Below are 21,130 nucleotides of genomic sequence, written 5' to 3' on the forward strand. Positions count from 1 at the left end.
TTTTCTTTGCGGTACACGGGCCTCTCACTGCTGTGGCCTCTCCCGTTGCGGAGCACAGGCTCCCGACGCGCAGGCTCAGCGGCCACGGCTCACGGGCCCAGCCGCTCTGCGGCACACGGGATCCTCCCAGACCGGGGCACGAACCCGCATCCCCTGAATCGGCAGGCGGACTCCCAACCACTGCGCCACCAGGGAAGCCCTACAGAATATGAATTTTTGAACGCTTTTGATACATGTTTCCAAAATTGCCTTCTACAAGGCTTTTTTCAATTTTTTCTCCCACCAGTAGAGTAAGAGAGAAGGGGGACCCTTTTCAACATCCCACCAAATAATGGCTCAGGAGATAATAGAGTGCTAGCTAAGGCTCCAGCTAGACCTACAGAGTTCTGCAGAGTCTCCCGTGGAATGTAATTTTCCAGGCAGAACATTTAGTTTTTGACACAGATCTGTGGTTGCCTCTTGTGTTTACAATATATTTTTGGTCAGTTGGTTGCATCCTTAATATTTGCTGCTAATTTGGGACTAAACTGGATTACTTCACAAGACCTGTGGTTTCATGAGATGAAACCACAAATTCTTACTCCCAGGAGAAGCAAATTGAAAATGTTGCTTTGGATGATGAGCTTTAGTCAGTGAGTCAGAACAGAGCACAAACTTAACATGAAAGGGAGTGGAAATGGAAAAAGTCAATTCCAAAGGCTAAAGTGAATAAGCCAAATATCTGGAATTTAACCATTTCACATATTTACACCCATTGCTTGCTGAAAAGAGAACTGTTATGTCCATTCAGTCTGCTTGCAGTTTTTTGCCTGTTTTTTTTTCAATATCCATCACCCAAAATACAGCAACTCAGCATTTTCCTCAACATCTATGTACAATATTTGAGCTTATGTACAACTATCTAAATCAATGTTACTCAAATTCTGATGTATGTACAAATCACCTGGGGGTCTTGTTAGAAATGCAAGTACTGATTCAGTAGGTCTGGGGTGGGGCCTGGCATTTTGCATTTCTATCAAACTCCCAGGTCATGCTGATACTGCTGGTTCCTGGATCACACCCTGAGTTGCAGGAATCAACACTAAACGTCCTGAGAAAATATGAAGGACATCATCTGTTTTAAGCCAATGGCTGTCAGCCACAGTACAGTAGAATGACTATCTCCATGAGAAGGAAAGTGATAGAATAAGTACCTGGACTTGAAACGACCCTTGTGCGCCAAAGCCTATATTATCAATGACCCAACAATTTGTTACTGATGGGGCTGTGATGGGGTTGTGTTGCCCGTAAGAAGTTGTGAATGGATGGATGTGTGAGGGAGGGAGGGAGACTCTTTCTCAGCCTACTGCATGTTCTCTGGATTCCTTTAAACCTTTGAGAATGGTTTGCAATTTTGAAAATGGCCCAAAGTCATTCGAAGCAAAGATAATGAACGAGGCAGGACATCAAATACTCTTTGGAGAAAACAAAAATAAATAACTGGGACTGATTTTCTTTTGTGGCCAGTAAATGGGTTCTGAGTACGTCCTCAAGCTGGAGCCACAGATATGTTTGACAAATAGCATCACATTGTGACGACTTGGAAGGCTAACACATATTTCAAGGTTATTTTCTTGAAAATTGACTCATTGCTCTTAATGGGGTGTCAGCACATCCACAGGGCTTTCACAGATGTGTTTCAGTGGCGGGATAGGGGGTTACAAAGTTCCTGCAACTGCATATAAAACGTGATGTGTATGTCCCTTGGGGTTTCTTTTTTTTTAATCAGAGGAAAGAACTTTCTACCCTCATCAGATTTTCAGAGATTTTCACATCTGGCAAAAAGGCAGGTTGGGAAGTCATACAGATATGTGGGCTCAAGCTGTCCACCTACTTTCAGTGTAACCTTGAGCAAGTTACTTACACTCTCTAATCCTCAGCTTCTTCCTCTGTAAAATGGCGATTATACCTACATTGAAGAATGTGAGGCACAAAATAATAATTCAACAAATGGTAATCTTATCGATACATGATTATACAACAATAATGCGACAATCTTGCAGATATCCTATTCATTGCCAAATGGCCTTGATTCTCCCTGTGCCAGGAAATGTAGTCTCCTTTCTTGGAAATTGGGTCCTGCCCTGAAGACCCAAGTTTCTTGAGGCTAAGAGTAACTAAACTTGGAAAAGTTCCAATTATGGTGAGGGGAAATCTCCAATATAAATAAATCAGAGTTTCAATAATGCTATATATAATTATTCGAATAATGCTATCCATATTCATAAGCAAATTAGAGCTTCAAAAGGCCATTTCATCTCATTCTATACTATACGTATCTATGTGTGTGATATATATATAATATGTACACATACATATATGCAATTATTCATTAGTCAAAGATTCACTGAGCAACTTCTACATTCACATTATGTTGCTAAGCAAATGGGATACCAAAGGTGACTAAGACACAGTCTCTGTCCTGGAAAGGTTCATTTCTAGAGGAGACAAATATGTAAACAAATACTTGAAACAATATCAGCTGTACTAGCTAACGCTTGTTGTTCACTTCTTGTCAGCTAGACACTATGCTAAGTGCTTTACCTGAATATTTTTATTTAGTAGTTCACAATAATATCATAGGTAGGTACTATCACAGATGAGCAAACAGAGGCTCTAGAGACGCTGAGTGTCTTGTCCACGTCCACAGGTGGCAAAGGGTTCAAACCCAAGTCTGTCTAACCTGGAATGTGAGCGCAGAGCCAGCACATTTCCTTGTATCCAAAATGCTACGGGAGCAAAGAGACAAGAAGAACGCCTTGGCTTGGAGAGGAAAAGGGGTTGTTCTTACTCCGCAGCCATGTGTGGGTTTACAAGGAAAAGGGAAGCTGACTGAGTACCTAGAGCCTAGAGAATAAAAGGAAGCAGGGAGCCGGGATCCTGCCTAAGTCAGAGCCAGGGCCCTGGGAAATCACCCTGTCATGCGGCCCAAGCAGCTTGGACATCAACAGTGGGCACATTAGGACTCCCCCTCCACCCTCTGTAGCTCTCAGTTAGGTTCACCAAGGGCTTAGACATTTTTATCTGGGTCGTCATTTCCATTTCTCACTACCGTATGAGTCACTGCTTCTCCATACTGCTCCTCTGAAGGGGTAAATGCACTTCACACCCATCTTACACTGGTCAGTGGCGCTGGAACTGAGGAGCAACCAAGGAGAGTTATGCAACTAAAATCTCTAATCCCATGGGCCTGATAGCTGCCTTGTAAAGCTGTTCTTAGAGGAAAAAAACAGGTGTTTTGAGAACCTTCAAAAGGGCATGCTCAATACCCAGTAACATTTGTGTACTTCTTATAAACACTTTTTGCTAACATACCAGTTGTTATGAAAGGTGCAACAGGTTCTTTAACTATTTAGTCTTTCATGAAATGTTTTCTGAGGGCCTACCGCCTGCCTGGCACTGCTCCAAGCACTGGAGATATAGCTATGAAAACACAGACGCAAAAAAATTAAAATATCTGACCTCAGAAAGCTTACATACTTGCAAATACAGCTGGACAGAAACATAAAAGGATAGCTCGATAAGGACCTAGTCCTGGCAACTAATTACAGAGTGGTAAAAAGAAAAAAATACCATTTCACTTATCAAGAGTTTCAAATGAGTTGGTAAGTGGATGAAATTGTTATCACTCTGTTTTTTTTACAAAAACAATTGTCTTTTGTTTAAAAAGTCAAGCAACATAGAAAATCGCCCAGAAGGAAAGCAATAAATCAACCATATCCCTTTTCCCAGATTAGCCCATACTATCTTTGTTGAACACAATTCTAGACACCTCTGGACAGCTTTAGACATAGGTAGATAAAAGTGTTATATGATTAGGATCACACTATATGTGTGATTTTTAAAAACACATTTAAAAAAATTATACTTGAATTAAAAGAAGAAACAGAAGTCAGAGTATAACTGAATGGAATTGCTGAACTTCAAATTAATGTTCTTAACAGACAGTAGTACAAATATTCATCAAAGGGAGGCCTGGAAAACACAATGCACCGGGGGGGGGGCAGGGGCTGGTCGAGGAAGGGCGAGTGAGGACACAAGTCCCTTAACAAGGGGGCAGCAGTTCTCAGGTCCAGAATGGGCTTGAGTTGGATTCCAGTATTTTCTGATCTGGATTTTTGTGTAAAACTTGACCCAGAAACATGGGATTTTGTGTCAAACAAAAGATCCATTATATGACTTTAAAAAGTCATATTAAAACATTGCTGTCCTTTCCCGAAAACAACTAAGCACTTTTATTTTTTTTAATGTTTCTTTATAGTGGTAAAAGGCACATAATATAAAACATGCTATTTTAACCATATCTAACTGTACAGTTCAGTGGCACTAAGTACACTCACATTGTTGCACAACTCTCACCATCATCCATCTCCGAATTTTTCACCTTCCTAAACTGAAACTCTGTCCCCTTTAAACACTAACTCCCCATTCCCCCCTCCCCCCACCATCCCCCTTTGGCCCCTGGCATCTACCAGTGTACTTTCTGACTCTACGAATTTGACTATTCTAGGTACCTCGTGTAAGTGGAATCAAACTGTATTTGTCTGCACCTAATGTATACTGGAATGCATTTCTAAGCTTAACTTGATATATGTCCTGCAAACAGATTATAAGTGGATGGACCTAGAGACTGTCATACGGAGTGAAGGAAGTCAGAAAAACAAATATCGTGTATTAACGCATATATGTGGAATTTAGAAAAAAAGACTAACCTATTTGCAAAGCAGAAATAGAGACACAGACGTAGAGAACAAACGTATGGACACCAAGGCGGGGGGGTGGGATGGGTTGGGAGATTGGCAATGATGTATGTATACTACTATCTATGAAGTAGTTGACGGTTGAGTGCCTACTGTAGAGCATAGGTTAAAAAAAAAAAAAAAACGAAGCACTTTTAGTGCCTTTTGTTTTTCAAGTATTTATCTCCAATTCCTAAAAATTGTGCTTATGCTGGTATTTCTTGATTTATCTATTTTAGGTGTATTCAGTTCTTAATATGAAAGATGACAATTAGTGTCCTTTCCTGTCACCCGATTATTTATTTTTAAATTACTATGGCTGTATAAACTGCTGCTAAACCAAGTGGTGAGCCATAATTATGTTCTTCGCGTTCAACTTTTATTTTTCCAGAAAATAACTTCAATTTTTATTATTTATTTAGTTTAGTGTGTCACTATAAGGACATAGTGAGGAATTCCCTCACTTTCAAACAGCCTCTCAAAACAATCCTCCACATGGTCAAATGTATCAGGTAGTCTACTGATCCCATTTTTCCCACCTGGAGATTTCCACCCTAAAGCACTCTTTTTTGCTACAGTGTGTAACTGTTTATTCTGGACAGGTTTCTTAAAGCCTAGATTATATTCTTCTGATGTAAGGAAAGGAAGAATAATACCTTCTTAAGAATTATTATTTAAAGAAATATCTTAAATATTGGCTGCCTTTGTTTCATTAGAATTAGGCAGTGTTGTTGTTTTCTTTGGTTTTGTTTTTTGCTGAGATGGTTCTTGCTGACCCTTCTTGGCTCTTGACCACCTATAATATATGCGCAGCCCAAACCTAATCCTGTTCAACTGCAGTAAGAAATAACCCTTTAGATTCAACACTTTTTTTTAAAGTGGCTCATTTTAGGGGTTCTTTTTTTTTTTTAAGCAAGAACAGCAACTGCTCAATATTTTACTTTGTTATCTTTCCCAACATTAGTTTTGCTTCCTAATGTTTGAGGAAAGTTTGATGTTTGAGTTATTTTACAGCAGAGTTTAGCTCTCTGAAGTTCAATTCAAACATTCTGTAAAGGTTGTTGTTATTGTTGTGTGTGTGTGTGTGTGTGTGTGTGTGTGTGTGTGTGTGTGCGTGTGCATCTTCTAAGCAATGGGTCTGTGGTTTTCATCAGATTCTCAAAGCAGTTCTTGATTCCAGGGTTAAAAACCTCTGCTTTATAGAACAGGTGTGCTTATGATTTGGAGAATCAAAATAATAAAGTTAGAAGGGACTAGAAGAAACCATCTGGCAGTTAAGCAATTAAACCATCCAGGAGACAGTGAGTTATCCTTTTCTGGGAGTGGCTCATCCATGACGAAAGTGCACAGCTTTTCACCTGTCAAAACCACTAGGCTTGGCCTTCCCTGGTGGCGCAGTAGTTGAGAGTCCGCCTGCCGATGCAGGGAACACGGGTTCGTGTCCCGGTCCGGGAAGATCCCACATGCCGTGGAGCGGCTGGGCCCGTGAGCCATGGCCGCTGAGCCTGCGCGTCGGCAGCCTGTGCTCCGCAACGGGAGAGGCCACAGCAGTGAGAGGCCCGTGTACCGCAAAAAAAAAAAAAAACCCACTAGGCTTCAAGTCTGCCTCCGGACTCAAGAGCACAGTTAGGCTCTCTGACGAAGAGGTCTCTACTTTTCCTTATCACACTGCTTCAGAGGCCTCCTTACAGCTTTAGGCTGTTGAAAATGATTATGGCGCAACTGAACAGGGCCTGAAAAATGTGTCTGGTACAATTTACCAAGGATGATCTTAACAAATAAAACCCACCAAATAGGTTCTTCTGCCAATCAGCTTGACGAGCATCCTCCATGACGCAGGTCACACAAGTTACAACCTGTGCAGTTGGGCATCTCTCACTGCATGTGAAGCTGGGTTTCAGGAAGTGTGTGGGATGGTGAAAAATGCATTTGACGAGGAGGTAGAATATTTGGATTTGGTCTTATTCTGCTTTAAACTTACCATGTCCCGGGCTTCCCTGGTGGTGCAGTGGTTAAGAATCCCTGCCAATGCAGGGGACACGGGTTTGAGCCCTGGTCTGGGAAGATCCCACATGCTGCAGAGCAACCAAGTCTGTGCATCACAACTACTGAGCCCACGCTCTAGAGCCCGCAAGCCACAACTACTGAGCCTGTGTGCTGCAACTACTGAAGCCCGTGCACCTAGAGCCCGTGCTCTGCAACAAGAGAAGCCACCGCAATGAGAAGCCCACGCACCACAATGAAGAGTATCCCCCACTCACCACAACTAGAGAAGGCCCGCAGGCAGCAAGGAAGACCCAACACAGACAAAAATAAATAAACAAACAAACAAACTTACCATGTCCCTCACATGCAACCTTAGGGCATTTAGGGGGAAAGGAACCAGCATTATCTTTTTCGTACTCAAAAAGAGCCAAGAGAAAGAGATAAATAGTTATGTTCAGCTAATCTTCTCAATATTGGTATGGGATCTATTATTATTTTCATTTTATAGAATAAAAACCTAAGACTCAGAGAGACAACTTATTCAATATTACACAAATAGTGAGTCACAGAGTTGAAATTCTAACTAACCCCCTTATCTTTTTATTAATAAACTTTATTTTTTAAGAGCAGTTTTGGTTCACAGCAAAATTGAGTAGAAACTAGAGTTCCTATTTATCCACAGTTCCCACACACACACACACCTCCGCCACTATTGACATCCATCAACCCTTTTGGTAAACACAAAAAAAAAGGCATTTTTTTTTTCTACCGTAACTCTGAGATTCTAAACCCATTCACCTAGCACCTAATGTGTTAGAAGAATGTCACATTTTAAAGGGCCTATTATTAATCTTTTTAAGCAAAAGACGTTTTTGTAAAGTGAATAATTAATAACCACTTCATTTATTTTTTGAGTAAATGTAGTTTCCTATATAGGATGCTCCTTAGTGTAAACTCTATCAAAATCAAGTCCATATGACAAAATGACTCTCCTGATACTTAAATTTATGCACTAGGTCATATTAAATTATTTATTTTGAAGAATTATGTGGGATATACTATTTCTAAACTGTCTTCATCTGCATAAAGTTCCATGAAAACCAGGAAACGAAAGTACCTGATCTTGCTTCCTAGCTGGAGCCAGTCAATGGCAAATACTCAACAACAGTAGCAAGAATAGAGATGGGGAAATAGTAGGCAAGAGAAATAGAATTCAGAAGAGTGTTTGGTAAAATGTAGATTAAAAACTTCAAAAAGATGAATGGTTTTAGAAGATTTTGAATAAGTTAGTTAATCTGTCAAAGCTTCAGTTTTCTCATCTGTAAAATGTAGATAATAATCAGACCTGCCTCATGGGACCCTGTGAGAAGGAAAGGAGATGGGTGGGGGCCGGGTAAGCCAGTACCCACCAGTGCACATGAGCATTAGAGGTTATCATGGCTAGTGTGTCTGCCGCTGCAGGAGGAGAACTCCTTTCCCTTTTTAGCTGAATGGAGTAGAAGTTGAATTTGTGAGAGGTGGTAACAAAGTGCTTACAACACTGAAGGTAAAAAAAAAAAAAAAAAAAAAAAAAGAAACAAGACAACAAATATGTGGATTCATCTTGACCTTCATTTCATTTTTTCCCTGAGAATCTACTGCTTGTTCCTTTCTTGAAACAACAGTATTTTAAGTTAAACAGAAAAATCTACGTAAGGTTTCCTTGGGAGGCAGAGCGGCCTGGGCAGCCACAGCCTTGGGTCTGAAGCCCATACTTCATTATTGGAGGCCTATCTTTTCTACCACATTAAAATCACATGGCAAAAACTCTATCCTATCTAAATAGGGAATCTCTTAGGCAGAGATTAAAAAATAACAGAACCATAACTTAAACTACTTGGGTCTCTGTTATCACCTCAAGTCACGACTGTGATCTAGAAATTTAGTCTGTCTTTGCCCCCACGTTCTTCATCAACAAAGTGGATTGTGAGTATACATATTAGAAACAGAGTATCTAAAATGTAACACATAAACTGGATTTTAGATGTCATTCAGTTTGACTTTTTCCCCCCAAAAAAAGCTGGAAAGAATTCCTGAGAAAGAAAAATGCAACTAAGGTTTAATTTTTCTCCGCAGAATTTTAAAATTCTGTCCACATTCCTAAGCCTTGAAGAAAGAGGCCTCAAACTGAAGCGTTAGAGCCAAAAATCACCCAATAGGGGCCAAACTAGGATGAGCACCAAAATCTCGTAACACCCAGCTCAGCGCCCTTTCCAGCACCTCAAGCTGCCTGACTCACAAAATAACATTTTTAGAAGCTAGCACACTTTTTCCCCACCCCAGGCTGTCTGGGATCATTATGTTTTGAGGTAGGAACAAAGTCCAGGAACACCAACAATTCAGCTCCAACAACCCACCCAGAAGCAGAAAATGAGGAGCTCTCTACCAAGGTTATGTAAAACCTCCCCCCAAAACAATATCCCACTGACAGAAAAAGGCAGTAGTCAGAATCTTGGCATGTGGCCGTAAAGCTCAAAGATCAACCCCATTTCCAGATGTGCCTAAAGTTGCTCAGGGAATTCTCCCCAGATGCTTAAATTCAGCAATGGAGAAAGTCTTTAAGTTACATGGGAGTAATTATCCTTATCCTTTCAAAATATGTTGCCTTCTTTGAAATATAAATTACATATACCCACTGTAATTAAATTTTTCTGATGGAGAATGAATGGCGATTGGAATTTGGTTTTCCACTTGCTCTGTTTACCACAGGATACACTTACTCTGATAAATATTCTTCAAACTATTATTCTCAAGCTGATTATGCCATTTTCCTTTACAAGACCAAATGCTTGGGGGGAAAAAAGTTTTAATTTAAAATGCCTAGGAAGGGTTTGTATAGATCTAACTTTAAATGATCAGTATTCATTATTCTATTTAATTTAACTAGTAATGCAAATAAGTAAATGTCTTCCCAGGAGAGCCCAAAAGAAACCAAAGTGCAGTAAACTAGATTCTAAGAAGCGCTCTTTCACCTTCTAAGTAAGCCATCTGCTTTCCTTCCCTTTCCCTTTCTCCTTCAGTCTTCTTTTCTCCATTTACACTGCCATCACCAGTTTAATCACCTCAAAACCTCAAAAGGAGTTTTATCCCTTTGAAATACAATTTGTTCCAACCTTAGGATTGTTCTAAATGTGAACAACTCTGGAATTAAACATGCTGGAAGCAAACTAATAAAAAGATTCTTTTGTCATCACTACCATCATTAATGTCATAATTGTGCTAAGATATAGGGCAGAATTATGCATAGCATGTACCTATTTTTAATATTTGCATTTGGGAAGCTAGATTAAATTAAGTACAATAAGTACAATAAGATATAGTCTAAAAAAGTGGACCCCTCTGCCCCAGTCCAGAAAACTCCATCAATCAGTCTGTCTACTTCAAATCAGAAGACCAGATACATACAGAACATTTCGTCCAACAGCACTAGAATATACATTCTTCTCAAGCACTCCAGGATAGATCACATGTTAGGTCACAAAACAAGTCTTAACAAAGTGAAGACTGAAATCATATCAAGTATCTTTTCTGACCACAATGGTATGAAACTAGAAATCAATAACAGGAGGAAAGCTGGAAAATTCACAAATGCATGGAAATTAAACACACTCCTAAACAACTAATGAGTCCATGAAGAAGTCAAAAGAGAAATCAAAATATCTTGAAACAATGAAAATAGAAACACAATATACCAAAATCTACAGGATGCAGCAAAAGCATTTCTAAGAGAGAAAGCTATAGCAAAAAACACTTATATTAAGAAAAAAGAAAGATCCAAATAAACAATCTAACTTGACACCTCAAGGAACTAGAAACAGAAGAACAAACTAAGCTCAAAGTTAGCAAAAGGAAGGAAATAAAAACGATCAGAGCAGAAATAAATGAAATAGAGACCAGAAAAACAATACAAAAGATCAAATAAACTAAAAATTGCTTTGTGAAAAGATAAACAAAATTCACATACCATTAGCTAGACTAAAAAAGAGAAAACTCAAATAAGGAATAAAAGATGAGATGTTAAATGATAACACAGAAACACAAAAGACAATAAGAGACAACTATGAACAATTATTAGCCAATAAACTGGACAACCTAGAAGAAATGGATAAATTCTTAGAACAAGCAACCTATAGAAGGTGAAAATATATTTGCAAACCATTTACCTGATAAGGGGTTAATATCCAAAATATACAAGGAACTTATATAACTCAATAGCAAAAAACCAAATAACCTGATTTTAAAATGGGCAAAGGATTTAAATAGACATTTCCCAAAGACATACAAATGTTCAACAGGTACATGAGAAGGTGCTGAACATCACTAATCATCAGGAAAATGCAAATCAAAACCACAGTGAGATGTCACCTCACACCTTTGTGATGGCTATCACCAAAAAGACAACAGATAACAAATGCTGACCAGGATGTGGAGAAAAGGGAACCCTTGTACACTGTTGGTGGGAATGTAAATTGGTGCAGCCACTGTGGAAAACAGTATGGAAGTTTTTCAAAAAATTAAAACAGAACTACCATCTGATCCAGCAATCCACTTCTGTATTATATCCAAAGAAAATGAAATAGTATCTTAAAGAGATATCTGCACTCCTTATGTTCACTGCAGTATTATTTACAATAGCCAAGACATGGAAACGATGTAAGTAACCATCAACAAATGAATAAAGAGGGTGTGCTATGTATGTATATATATATATACACATATATACATTTATATACACACATATAATGGAATATTATTCAGCCACAGAAAAAGAAGAAAATGTTACTATTTTCGGCAACATGCATTACAAGCTAAGTGAAATAAACCAAAGAAAGACATACTGTGTATGGTATCACTTGTATGTGGAATCTAAAAAAAAAAAAAAAAAAAAATCATAGAAAAACAAGAAAGTAGAATGACTGCCAGGGACTAGGGGGTGGGAGGAATGGGGAGAGGTTGACCAAAGGTTACAAACTTTCAGTTAGAAGATGAATAAGTTCTGGAGATATAATGCATAGCATGGTGACTACAGTTAATAATACTCTGTTGTATACCTGAATTTGCTAAGAGAGTAAAATTAAGCATTCTCACCATAAACCAAAAAAAAAAAGGTAATGTGATGAATGTTAATTAACTTAATTGTGTAATCATTTCACCATGTATGCATTTATCAAATCTTCATGTTGTACACCTTAAATATATTCAGTTTTGTCAATTATACCTCAATAAAGCTGGAAAACATTTATCATTATCTGTGTAGGTGGAAACTAATTAGAATTTAGATTGACTTTCATTTACATTTATAGCAAATAAGTCAATGTGCCCCGGCCTTCCCTAGGAAAAACTGTATTTTCTAACTGAATTTGAGAGCCATGAAATGTTGGGCAGTTCCAATATAACTCTCTTCCTTTCTTTTTAAGATAAAAAACAGCCATGGGCTCTGTTAGGCATGGTAAGGACATAAGTTTTTATGCCCATTTGTATTTTCCCTTTGGTACTAAGGGCATGGAGTCTAGAGTCAGTGAGCCTGCTTCGTTTTAAATCCCAACTCCCTCGCTTACTATCTGTATCTCAGCAACTGTTTCCTCCCCCACTGCCCTTCTGCACCACAGAGAGCACAGCCCTGCCTTGTGCTGAGCTGAATAGCCCAGGAAATGCTTGACTGCAAGGCTGTTCTGTGTTCTCTGATATATATTGAAGGAAAACAATTCTCCCACATTACAGAAAGGCAGGCAAGAATCCCAGGAGTCTCTTCACATCTTTATAACAACCCACCCTGGTGAGACCTGAGACCAGAATGAATTAAATCCAGTACCCAATACACACATCCCTACTACATGCAACAATTCTATTTGCTATTCTAGAAAAGCCTTGCTAAACATATCTGCCTTACGATGACATCTGCTGGGAGTTTCTGGCACTGGAAGAAAAAAAGGCCAAATATCTGATATTAACAACACTGCCCAGGGAGAAGAGAACTTAACAGCATCAAGAGTCAATGTCTTAAATGATCTTTCAAACTGCGAATTGCATTGTTAAAAAATAATAAAATAAAATAGACCACAAGTGAGCCCATAATACCAGATGCTGAGCTATGAAACTGAACCCAAAACACGCATTAACATTCTAACACTGTTATCCAGCTTTTAAACATCCATCTAGAAAGAAAAGGATGAAATATACGACATTCTTCTTGGATGTGCTTGTACTTCAAAGAGTTTCTCATGCTGAAAAATTGTCATTTTCTTTCAAAAATATCAAAGTATTTATTGAGCTTGATTATTCTTCATATTTAAAGAACAACTGCTATTAGTTTAGGTCAGACAGCTTCAAGGGTTGGTTGAAAGCATTCTCCTTCTAACCTCAGGCTTAAATTCCAGCTGAGGGTGTGGCCAAGGCAGAGAATGGAAAGACCATGAGAATGAATCTTCCAGCAAGCCACTGACCTGTCCCTTCAGTAATGCTTAATTAAGATGATGCTTAAATTAAGATGAATACGAATGTTTCCCTGTAGAAGTAACCTAAGCTACAATAGAGCACACTGTTGGGATGGGGTCTCCTATCATTCTCTCCCGTGGAAGAGCAGACACTTGAATGAAGGAGGAAATGTAGGAGTCCACAGATGAATCAGAAAGTCAAAATGTATTATAACATGAACAAGTTATAATGTGACTTAATTGTCCCCGCTGAGGCAGATTAACATTAGATGCAATTAACCTATGTATTAGCTCAAAGTCCAATCTTCAGCTGCGGGTCAGTCAAAAGATTCACGTACCTAGATAGTTTTCATCATTCATTAAAGAAAATTCAAATTGGTATCATGTATTGGAGACTGTTAGACAAATTCTCTTTCCCCTGTTTTGTTCAGAGTAATAATTGGGACCATTCTTTAACATGTGATTGGAGATAAATTTAAACTAAGAAATGCCTGAACTTAATAACATGGCAATCTTGGGATTTCCAAAAAGAATGAAAAAAAAAATTATAAGACAAATTGGACAAGTCTTCTGAGAAAATGCCCTGGGCTATAAGAAAACCTCATCCCATAGTCCTTTGCTTCTACTTTAAGAGCTAGCACCCCATAACTGTGATGTCCAGATTTCAGTTTCATTTTCGTATTTAAGGACATGAGGAAACACAGTATTGAATCTAATAAAGTCTGAAGGCTTTGCTTCTAGCAAGACTCAACTTATTCACCCATGACCGGCGTGGGGTGAAAGAATGTAATATATTAGTATACATTCTAAAATCCCCTTTTTTTTTTCCCCATAAACTGAGCTCATTTTGAGGCAAGGCTGTATAAGACCAAAGATTGTGTTCAGCTTCATTCAGTGCCATATCCCCACTGCCTGTGCATGAATGTCTGTGGAACTGAACTGGAAGCCTCTTCTATGAAATAGCTCCTTTCATACTTTTCAGCTACTTTGTAAACTTGGGACCTGATATATCTGCATCTCAAAGCAAATTTTTCCAAGTCCTTTCTGACTCTCATCGCTTCCCCATCCTTCTCCAAGATCTACAGATTCCAGAGGTTCCCCCTCACCGTCCCCCTGCCCAGCTAGTCTGGGTCTCTCTTACACCACTCTGGTTGTAGAAAGAGGCCTCTGATTTTTACATAGGCCATCTGCTGCCTTGAACCAAAGACCTCTCTGCTGAATGAGTCCTTTGGCATCAGGACTCTGGGAGTGAGAGAAGAGGAACGAGGAACAATGGCAGCCATCAGACTGGAGGCAAGCCATACAAAGGAGCCTACAAGGAAAGATTCACCCAAGAGGTAATTTCTGAAATGGCTCTTGAAAGATAAGTAGGGGCACGATGGGAGGAAGCCAGGAAAATTCTAGGCTGTCTGTTGAATCCATGTCAGACGTTACTATGTGCGTATAAATCATTTTAAAATTACAAACATTATGCATAATGGAAGAAAAGACTATTCAAACAGCCTTACAGTTAAGTAAACTCATTTCTCTTACCTGATTACTCACAATACTCAAATATCTGAATGCCTGTCTGCTTCCTATACGAACAAAAAACTAGAGTGACTGTATACTCAGATTAAGTTGAAAAAGTTTTGCCTGTGAACATAATAAATAATTTTGTTAATGCTGTGTCTGCAGGTTTTTGCTGATCATTTTTTAAAGCAGCCAATTTGACTAAAGAAGTTATTTCGCAATTGTGCAGACAGTTATTTTATGCCTTCCTCTGCATGAGATGGTCTCTTCTTAAGGAGAAAATTTCTAAATAATTCGCAAAGGAAATAGTGTTCTTTTAGGCTACTTCTATACATATTTACCAAATCTGCCCTTCTGCCATTTCCCAGCCACTACCAAATTCTATCTCCCTATTCTGCATTATTGCCACAGCCTTGGCTCCTGAACTTGTGCACACCCTACCAAAATAAAACGTTAGCACTTTATTCCTGGGCAAACGCAAAAATGTTGTAATGTTTCCTAATTTTTTGCAAGTTCAAGCCACTCCCTAGACCTCAATCCACTCTGTGCATTTTATATTCCACTATTTCCCACTACATAGGCTTTGTTCTGTTAACACACTGCCCTACTAGCATGGATGTCTAGTGTCCATTTTAATCACTTCACTCCTTCATTGACCTCACCTAGAATTCTCTGCTCTCCACTCCACTACCTATTCAGATACTACCCATACTTCAAGATTCACCTTAAGCTATATCTGAGAGCTTCAAGTGTTGAAGATCTCTCCTGCCCTTCTCAACAGGACTTAGGCCCATGACCAAATATCTACTGATCACATGCAGAAGCTAACCGTAAAACAGTGAAACGAACAATTTTAATCATCTTAATCAAACGAATATTATCTCTATATAGGCAATTCAGCTTCACTTAGTACCCAATACTAGTAATCAGCACTTCTCCCCATTAGTGTAACTCAGATTCTCAAAATAAACTGCCTTTCAAAATCAACTATAAAGCCTATAGAAGGATAAAGATCTTGACCCCTCCCTAAGATTATGGTTCAGAAGGTCTGGGGAAAATATATTTTCAAGTAGCTCCACAGGTGTTTCTGATATCCACCTAAGTCCAGGACATTCTTTTTCTAAGGAAGATTCCAGCTGATTGGTTATCAACTGACACACAAATGACTTCCCAGGAGTCAAAGAAGCCATACAAACAACAGGAGATTGGGGTTGATCTACTGATTAAACAAAAAGCAAGAAGTTTTGCCTTTACATACCAAAATTCAGCAGACTCCACACGGGTGATAAAATAATTCAGAATATTTACTTTGTTACTACAGTTACTCATACTGGCAGAGGTTCCCTATCATGACTGTGCCCAGAATAATCTGGAAACAAATGTATATACACACTGACCCACTGAACCAGAAACTCTCGGAATGGGATCTGGGGATCTACACTCTTATTAATCTCCAGGCGATTCTTTTGAGAAGAAAGATTTGCAAATCTCAGGCCATCCCAAGTTAATAGCTATAGTCCCTTTAGTCAGATTTTTGCCTTAAAAGAGCAGCCTGGTAAGTCTCAAGCCAATTCCACTAGACCTTCCTGCTATGAGTTCTTCCCAACGGCATTCCAGAAATCCATATTTGGACTGCTAACGACATAAGGAAGTAATAAACAATTGCTGTGGACAAAGACAAAAACTTGGTTTTGGTTAGCTGATATTCTTTCATCTTTCCAATGGCCATCACAATGATTGCTTAACTAAGCTATTTTAATGGCATGAGCATTAGTGTGTTGTTCTAAAATCTTTCCATTGGCCATGACTCCAGCGTATATACCATTCCTCTTGCCTAGAAATAACCTAATATCCTGCTGTACAGATGACAAAAAAAAGCAGCTGAAAGGTTTACTTTAAGTGCTTCATAGAGTAAATATCTTAACTGGGTATTCATATCATGAGCTCTCCCTATCCCCCTCTTTAAATTCACTTGGAGACAGTTTTCTCTCAATTGCAAAAATAACCATTATGAAACTTCTACTTTAATTACAACACAGGAGATATTTTGCTGTACACCAACCAACAAAGAAAAAGTGTGTTTGCCAGTTGGTATTTTGCCCTTATTATACAAAATTGGAAATGGAAACAGCGGCCTTGATGAAAACATTGAAATTCCAGTAAGTAGGATTAGTCATACAAAGTATGACTAATCCTACTTACTGGAATTTCAATGTTTTCATCAAGGCCGCTGTTTCCATTTCCAATTTTGTATAATAAGGGCAAAATACCAACTGGCAAACACACTTTTTCTTTGTTGGTTGGTGTACAGCAAAATATCTCCTGTGTTGTAATTAAAGTAGAAGTTTCATAATGGTTATTTTTGCAATTGAGAGAAAACTGTCTCCAAGTGAATTTAAAGAGGGGGATAGGGAGAGCTCATGATATGAATACCCAGTTAAGATATTTACTCTATGAAGCACTTAAAGTAAACCTTTCAGCTGCTTTTTTTTGTCATCTGTACAGCAGGATATTAGGTTATTTCTAGGCAAGAGGAATGGTATATACGCTGGAGTCATGGCCAATGGAAAGATTTTAGAACAACACACTAATGCTCATGCCATTAAAATAGCTTAGTTAAGCAATCATTGTGATGGCCATTGGAAAGATGAAAGAATATCAGCTAACCAAAACCAAGTTTTTGTCTTTGTCCACAGCAATTGTTTATTACTTCCTTATGTCGTTAGCAGTCCAAATATGGATTTCTGGAATGCCGTTGGGAAGAACTCATAGCAGGAAGGTCTAGTGGAATTGGCTTGAGACTTACCAGGCTGCTCTTTTAAGGCAAAAATCTGACTAAAGGGACTATAGCTATTAACTTGGGATGGCCTGAGATTTGCAAATCTTTCTTCTTCCTGCCCTTCTCAACAGGACTTAGGCCCATGACCAAATATCTACTGATCACATGCAGAAGCTAATCGTAAAACAGTGAAACGAACAATTTTAATCATCTTAACCAAACGAATATTATCTCTATATAGGCAATTCAGCTTCACTTAGTACCCAATACTAGTAATCAGCACTTCTCCCCATTAGTGTAACTCAGATTCTCAAAATAAACTGCCTTTCAAAATCAACTATAAAGCCTATAGAAGGATAAAGATCTTGACCCCTCCCTAAGATTATGGTTCAGAAGGTCTGGGGAAAATATATTTTCAAGTAGCTCCACAGGTGTTTCTGATATCCACCTAAGTCCAGGACATTCTTTTTCTAAGGAAGATTCCAGCTGATTGTTTATCAGTTGACACACAAATGACTCCCCAGGAGTCAAAGAAGCCATACAAACAACAGGAGATTGGGGTTGATCTACTGATTAAACAAAAAGCAAGAAGTTTTGCCTTTACATACCAAAATTCAGCAGACTCCACACGGGTGATAAAATAATTCAGAATATTTACTTTGTTACTACAGTTACTCATACTGGCAGAGGTTCCCTATCATGACTGTGCCCAGAATAATCTGGAAACAAATGTATATACACACTGACCCACTGAACCAGAAACTCTCGGAATGGGATCTGGGGATCTACACTCTTATTAATCTCCAGGCGATTCTTTTGAGAAGAAAGATTTGCAAATCTCAGGCCATCCCAAGTTAATAGCTATAGTCCCTTTAGTCAGATTTTTGCCTTAAAAGAGCAGCCTGGTAAGTCTCAAGCCAATTCCACTAGACCTTCCTGCTATGAGTTCTTCCCAACGGCATTCCAGAAATCCATATTTGGACTGCTAACGACATAAGGAAGTAATAAACAATTGCTGTGGACAAAGACAAAAACTTGGTTTTGGTTAGCTGATATTCTTTCATCTTTCCAATGGCCATCACAATGATTGCTTAACTAAGCTATTTTAATGGCATGAGCATTAGTGTGTTGTTCTAAAATCTTTCCATTGGCCATGACTCCAGCGTATATACCATTCCTCTTGCCTAGAAATAACCTAATATCCTGCTGTACAGATGACAAAAAAAAGCAGCTGAAAGGTTTACTTTAAGTGCTTCATAGAGTAAATATCTTAACTGGGTATTCATATCATGAGCTCTCCCTATCCCCCTCTTTAAATTCACTTGGAGACAGTTTTCTCTCAATTGCAAAAATAACCATTATGAAACTTCTACTTTAATTACAACACAGGAGATATTTTGCTGTACACCAACCAACAAAGAAAAAGTGTGTTTGCCAGTTGGTATTTTGCCCTTATTATACAAAATTGGAAATGGAAACAGCGGCCTTGATGAAAACATTGAAATTCCAGTAAGTAGGATTAGTCATACTTTTTGGGTACCAGGGTTAGATTTCAAACAGCAAGTAAAAGTTCCCTGAGCTACTAGTAGAAGAAAACATTCTCAAAGGAAAATAACAAGAGCCAAAGCGGGATGAGTAACACTGGACCTTTGAAAGGCAGGGATCTGAGCAAACGGCCTTCTCCCAGAGGAGAAGCTTCTCACCAAAGAGCTGGCCCACGGTGCTGTCCAGCTTGCTTTGAGGCAGCAAGCCTAAAATCTTCAGGGAGAAGGCAAATTAACGAAAACCTTTTTGGCTTAACTCCTCACAGCCTGGGAACTGCTGCAATCAAATCAAGAAGCTCTGACCAACGGAGTTTTAAATTAGACCCTGGCCAGAGAAGGGGGAAGGGCATCAGTCGTAACAGATTGCTGACAGGCCAGGGGGCCTCCAGCTGCCTCACTCACTCTTTTATTGAGTGTCTGGGGGCTTTTTACTTCCACTCTCAATAAGGTCTCATTTGGGGGAGGCAACATTTGGACCTCCTTCTTTGTTTTGTATACTAGGGCAGTTATCATTTTAACTGCAGAAAAAAATTTTCATTATAGACAAAAGAGTAGGTAGGTAAAAGGATGAGCCAGGGATCAAAAACTCTGCACTGTGACCCACATAATTCAGAGAGAGAAACAGACAAGCAGAGAGAGAAACAGGGTTGACATTTAGAAGTCCTAAGCATTTAATTAAAATAAGATTTATACATGTTCCATACATCTCATAATCCTTCAGAGCAGTGGAGTATAAAATAACCCTGCTGCAGTATGATACTAAGTGTCTTAAATGCCAATGGCAAAGTTTAGAGTATTTATGTGTTTTGCTTTCAAACCATCTATGCACTCCAAGTAATCTCTTTTGAAGCCATCAAATCCCCTCACAACTCACAGAGAAAATTCAAGTCTTACTGTACTTCTTCTACTAAATCCTTCTCAATCAGATGAGCAAAAAGAGTAAGCTCTTAGTAAACCTGAGGCTAGGCCTGCTGCCGTGCCGTTTGCTCAGTCTGGGTGGCATTTGTTCCCATCCATAAGCAGGATAAATATGAGAACTGATTGCCCACCTATCTTACAGTCTGACAGTGTCCACGAACTTTCATGGTGGCACACTGCTCCTTACATGCCTCTTCCTCTTACCAAGTCAGTCTCTAATACGTAGTTCTGCATAAACGCTTGGGTTAAGTTTTCTAGGGCTGCCATAACAAAGTACCACAAAATGGGCGGCTTAAAACAGAGATTTATTGTCTCCCAGTTTCTGAGGCTAGAAGTCTGAGATCAAGGTGTTGGCAGAGTTGGTTCCTTCTGAGGGCTGTGAGGGAAGGCTCTGTTTCAGGCCTCTCTCTCTGTTTTGTAATGGTCATCTTCTCCTTGTCTCTTCACATCATCTTCCCTCTACGTGTATCTCTTTGTCCAAGTTTCCCCTTTTTATCAGGACAAAAGTCACGTTGGATTAGGGCCCACCTAATGACCTCACTTTTATTTGATTACCTCTATAAAGATGCTATCTTCACATAAGGTCACATGTTGAGGTCCTGGGGGATAATACTCCAATATATAAATTTTGGTCAGAATTCAACCCATAACAATCCTCTATCCGACCTTACACAGTAAACACTAATGCTAGGACTTCCCTGGTGGCCCAGTGGTTAAGACGCTGCACTTCCACTGCTCGGAGCATGGGTTCGATCCCTGGTCAGGAAACTAAGATCCCACATGCCACATGGTGTAGCCAAAAAAAATAAATTTTAGAAAAGTTTAAAAAAAAAGAAAAGAAAAAGAAAAAAGACTCAAACAAAAAACTTAGTCCCCAACCTGATCCAAAAATATTACTAGACATGAAAAGAGACAGGGAAATATAAACCATATCGAGAAAAAAATCAGTCAGTAGAAACAGATAGAAAATATAGTATCAGAAATAAAAATTTTACTGTATGGAATCAATGGCAGATCAGACACTGCAGAAAAAAACATCAGCAAATGTGAAGACAGCAGTAGAAACTATCTAATATGAAGCATAAAGAGAAAAAAAATACTAAAAAAACCCCCAAAGCTTTAGTGATCTATGGGACAATA

General features: G+C 38.9%; 1 pseudogene; it reads right to left on the bottom strand.

Annotated features, from left to right (window-relative positions):
* LOC112066942 (tigger transposable element-derived protein 1-like) overlaps positions 1 to 4,408 on the bottom strand; it is a 7,286-nt pseudogene extending 2,878 nt beyond the window's left edge.
* Between the last annotated feature and the right edge of the window lie 16,722 nt (positions 4,409 to 21,130).

Source organism: Physeter macrocephalus, chromosome 5 (genome assembly GCF_002837175.3).
Source record: "Physeter macrocephalus isolate SW-GA chromosome 5, ASM283717v5, whole genome shotgun sequence".
NCBI lineage: Eukaryota > Metazoa > Chordata > Mammalia > Artiodactyla > Physeteridae > Physeter > Physeter macrocephalus.